Here is a 5,671-nt window from a genome sequence, read left to right as displayed (position 1 = left end):
GGGCGAAAGTACCCATTAAGGCAGGGTCTTTTAGGAGACCTATTCCGATATTTTGAAGCAAATGATTCCTTCCATGGATCATTGGAATGCTTCCTGTAACTTGTGAACTATTGGGGAGAAAAGTTTGTTGGTCAACGATTGTAATTCCTTCTTGGAAGGGAAATGCAATCTTCCTGAAGTAGGTCGACACAACCGCGGCCATGGCATAGATCCAGGGCCTTCCTAGTAGGATGTTGTAATCGAGGTTTCCATCAATTACTTCAACATCAATTCCTACTGTTTTTCCCCCAGTTCAACTTGCAAGTTACTTAAAATCCCGTATGGAGTGTATGATCGTCCATCAAATGCTTTTAACGTCGTTGACGATTTCGACAAGGGTGGTGAGCCTAAATCTTTCCAGCAACTCATCGACATAAGACATGTAGATGCCCCCTCATCAATAATTGTTCGATGAACAGTTTTGTTGAGGGCTTTCACTTGAATAAGGAAAGCTAGTTGAGCTGGTAACTGAGGGTCATATCCTTTATGATCAAAGGCCACAAGATTGGAATCCATTGGGCCAATCCCACCTATTGCTGATAATAAAGTTTGCTCTTGGGAGGGGCAATTTTGTTGTACTTCAAGTGTCGACATAGTGGACGGCGATTGGGCCAGGTCCTTTACTATATTATAATTCTGTGCTCCTTTGGCACGAGGATTAAATGTCGATTTGTGTACTACTCCCTTTGGCGACTTTATCATTGGCTCAGGAACGATGGGTGGCACAACTTCGGTCAAAGTTGTTGTTGAACTACTAGGTCGTTCATTAACCTTTTTGTTCGACAACTTTGGATTCCCGTAATCTTTATTCCTTGTCAAAGCATTATTCTGTTGCTTTGAGGTAGACAACATAAGCACTTGGGATCCGGAAGCATTTTGATTAGCAACCATATTTTGACCTGGATTAGGAAACGGATCAGTCAATACTGCTGGGGTTTTTGAACTCTTGAAGAGTTTCTTAACTTCAGCTATATGTGGACAATATTTTGTCCAATGATCCTCATCGCATATATGACACCCTGCCGGGGGTTTCCTTTTTCTTCCTGTCTTTTTCTTCTTGCCCCCTGATTGCTTCAGTTGTTTGCCCTTGTCGGTCGACATGGCATTTACTTCTGAGGCAAGAAGTTTTTCATTTGCATTTTGACTGTAAATTTTGTGCTTGCCAATCACGTCATCCCTGGCGTGAGAGTCATTGTTTGATTTAGGAGGAGGAGGAATTGAGAATTCCGGTCTAGGGGCGTCAGGTATTTTGTCGTAGAGCGTGCCAGACTGAGTATAAACCAAGTCTAGATATTGCGCACGAGCTATAACTTGCTCTTCTGTTACGACTCCCCCCTTGGCCACATCTTCCGTTATGGCCGGAAGTAATGACTTTATAAACCATTCAGCTAATAGCTGATCGGGAACATATGTTTTTACCATCCTACGACGACGTCGCCATTCATGTATATGATCAGATATATGAGTGGCCGTTGTCTGTTTGAAGTTGGTAAGGAGTTCTGTTTCCGTTTCATACCTTATCGGTAATTGATCCCCAGTGGAGTCGCCAGTTTGTTGTGGGGAAAAGTATCCGACTCGGATGACCCTATCCCTACTCTAAGGGTGACAGTCCTTAGCAACAACTGAAAGTAAAGCTTTGATATTTTCCTTTATGAAAGTACAGAGAAGGAAGAAAAGATTGACCAACCGGTGTCTTTCGCTTTTGTCGATCCTGTCCTCTCTCTTTGTCTTTTGTTTCCAGCTCCTTGCTCCTTTTGCCGGTCCAGCTACACACAGATCCTACACAAACAAGAGATGGAAACTACAAAGAACATGTACTCATAACTAATGCATGGATTAGAGTGAATCAGATATACAAGTAAATACAATACATCAATGCAATACAAGTATATAGGAGAACATTCAAAGCTTTATTGATAGAAGTAAAAGGGTTCTGAGAAGGTTACAACCATCAATGGCTCCAATCCAGCAGCACCTCCCCAGCAGCAAGAAATCTCCTCTTCACCTCTATAAAAGCAATCACCCAATAGCTCTAACTGTAAACCAACAGCACTTCCTTGCTTTGCACAAAATTCCAGCCTCCTTAGACCTCATAAAAGAGCTCTATATATAGGAGAGAAGAAGAAAGGATGAGTCAGCTTGAGACTGACATAAAGCTGCCTTGTGTCCTCTCCCTCTTCAGTTAAACTTCAGTTCTTGAGTCCACTTGGAGATCCTTGCTTACACATGGAGATCAAGTACCTCTTACTCATCACAGGGCGAATCCCATGAACCAAGTGTCAGTTTGGAAGCTTCCTGGGCAATTGACACCTTGCAGAATGACTGTGCCACTTGGCCAATCTCGCCCAGCGCAGGTAGCCTTCATCATATTTGACTTTCAGCGCAGGTACAAGGAGGAGCAGTTGCATTCCAGCGCAGATGCTCAGTGGAGCAGCTGACATGATCCAAAAATAGCCTGTTTTTGAGTGTTTTCAGGTGGAGAACTGATGGGAAGTGCTGTGGTTTGCTGACCTTGTCCTTCTAGGGGTAAGAACAACATGTTTAGGGACTGAGGATCCCTGTAATTATTGACATTTCATGCTCCATGCTGCGAGGCACAAAAATGTCTATAACAATTATCAAAAGGAAAATATTCTTACTCCCTAGAACTTGGAGATAATAAGAGCTATCTTGTAAGAGGAACTGGCTCAACCTCAATAGATATGGAGAAAGCAAGCATTATTCATCTCAAGAACATCTTATTTGTTCCAAGTTTTCATAAGAAATTAATCTCCATTTTAAGTCTAGAAGATAAATTTGATAGAGTGACTTTCATTGATGGAAAATTTGTAGTATGGAGTAAGAAATCAAGCATATAAAATTCTAGAGTAATTGGAATTGATGAAGGAAGAATTTACATGTTGATATGTACTCTTTCTCAAGATTTGGTTCACATTTTAATCAGCCCATGTGAGCTTTGGCATAGAATATTTTGACATCTTGATTTAAAAATCCTTCCAATTCTAAGTTCAATAGTATATGGAATCCTTGAACTAAAATAAGATCACAATGGAGTATGCAAAGGATGTGCATTGGGTAAAAACAAAAAGATATCATTTGGAAGCAGTGATTCATGGTCAAAAGAAATCTTGTATCTTATTCATTATGATGTATGTGGTCCTATGAATCCTAAATAATTTGGAGGTTATCTATATTACATCACATTTATAGATGATCATTTAAGGAAGACTTGGGTTTACTTAATGAAATCCAAGGATGAAGTATTTACAAAATTTCAAGAATTCAAAGCTAAAGTAGAAAACCTTATAGAAATAAGAATGAATATATTAATATCCGATAATGGAGGAGAATATACATCCAAGGAAATCATAGATTTTGTTAAGGAGTCTAGGATTAAGAGGGAGATGATAATCTCATATAATCCTGAATAAAATGCCGTTGTATAATGAAAGAATTGATCCATTGAAGAAAGTGTAAAATCAATGTTACATGATGAATAATTACCGAATTTTATGTAGGTTAAAGTTACAAAGACAATTGTATACATACAAAATCGAAGTCCCAAAGGTTTCTAGATAACAAGACTCCTAAAGAGGTGTTAACTGGGAAGAAAGCAACTGTAGATCATCTCCAAATTTTTGGTTTTCCTATCTATATACATATACCTAAGGACAAAATAAAGAAGTTGAATCCATTTGGCATGAAGGGAAAATTTGTGGGTTACAATAACTCTTCTAAGGTCTGTAGGATCTACATAAAGGAAGGAAATTAAATAGAAGTCATTTGTGATATGATATTTCATGAAAGTATTGGATTCAATAAATCAAAGGATATCCCTATGGACTTTGATGATGAAGAACTTATGGTACTCAAAGAATAAGTTACTATGGAAGAAGAAGAATCAAACCATGAAAGATGAAGGTCCGTGTGAAATAATGTAACCTGTGGTAATTCACGAAACCAAAAAAATACCTAACTGGTTGAAGCCTACACTTATAGATGCAAAAGTTCATGGAGAAACTCAAGGTACATTCAGCAAAAGCAAGAAGCCCAAAAGATATTATGGGTATGAAGCCTACATGAAAAAATTAATTGAAGCAAATCCACCCACTTTTGAAGATGTTGTCAATCACAAAGAATGGAAGGATTCCATGAACTAATAATATTAATCTATAATGAAGAATGGAGTCTAGAAGATCATACCTAGGCCTAAAGACAAATTAGTGGTAACTTAAAAATGGATATACAAGATCAAACATGAAACATATGGAAGTATTGACAAGTATAAGGTAATATTTGTGGCTAGGGAATTCTCTCAATCAGAAGGCCTCAACTATGAAGAGAATTTTTCTTCAACAACAATTTATACAACTATATGTTTGTTGTTATCTTTGGCAACGTCAATGGGATGGAACATCCCCCAACTGGATGTCAAGACGTCATTCCTAAATGGCACAATTGTGGAGGAAGTCTATGTATATCCTTGGGATCTGAAGTTAAAGATAGAAAGGAATATGTTTGTAGATTGAAGAAGGCATTATATGGCATCAAGTAATCACTAAGTACATCGTATGCGATGGATGCATACCTACAAAGATATGGCTTCACGAAGAGTTGTGTTGATCCAAAAATTTATATTAAGGTTTTGAAGGGAGAGTGAGTAATCATTATTTTATATGTGGATGATATTCTCATGACAAGTGTGGAAGCTCAAATTGAAGAATGTAAGAAGCATCTAGCAACATAGTTTGACATGAACGAAATAGAGCGGATGCAATACTATTTGGGACTAGAAGTCTGGCAAGGACTTAATGAAATCTATCTAGGTCATGGAAAGTATGTGATCAAGATGTCGAAAAGGTTTGACATGATCGATTTCAAACCAATGACAACCACAATGATCAAAAACTTGAAAAGACTAAGGAGTTATGAATCAAGCCATGTGGATTGTTCCAGGTATAGGAAATAACTATCTCATTGATGTGCTTGGTGAATACTTGACCAAACATATGCTTTGTGTTAGGATATTCCCACACATAGGAAATAGTTAAGTACAACTTGGTCTAATATAGAGTTAGGTATAGAGTCAGGTAAAGTGTTTTTCTTTACTATGTACATTTTGTAACTTACAATCCGACGGTTCATTCTCTCCTCGGTATTATCGACACATGATCCGTGTCTTAACAGCCTATTGGTCCATGATCTCTATTTAAAGAGCATGGAGGGTCATTTGTAGGTTAACCATTCATGAGAGAAGCTTATGTAAATTTTCATTCTTTTATTAATAAATTGCCTGAAGTGGCCACGTTGGCTCAGACCGTGGACTGTTTCCCTCTTTGAGGGTTTTAACCACGTCAAAAGTACTGGTGTATTGATCTGTGATCTGTTTGTGAGCAGTGTCCTTTGGTGTTTTGTCTAAGGAACTTACCCTATAAATTCCTACATGGTATCAGAGCTATTTGGGGGCCGCGTTCGTTGGTGATCCAAATCTGAAGCCGGTAGAACTACATCCAACTACCATTTCCTAGATCTATTGTTTCTGACTGCTTTCGGGCCGAGAGGACTGCTTTGTTGTGTTGGGAGCATCTGTTCCAGTGAGGAACCCCTTTCGTTTCACGCAAAAAGGTTTCTG

The sequence above is a fragment of the Pinus tabuliformis genome, chromosome 6, assembly GCF_031772625.1.
Source record: "Pinus tabuliformis cultivar Carrire ecotype Pingquan chromosome 6, CPIR1, whole genome shotgun sequence".
Lineage (NCBI taxonomy): Eukaryota > Viridiplantae > Streptophyta > Pinopsida > Pinales > Pinaceae > Pinus > Pinus tabuliformis.
This window is presented reverse-complemented; position numbering follows the sequence as displayed.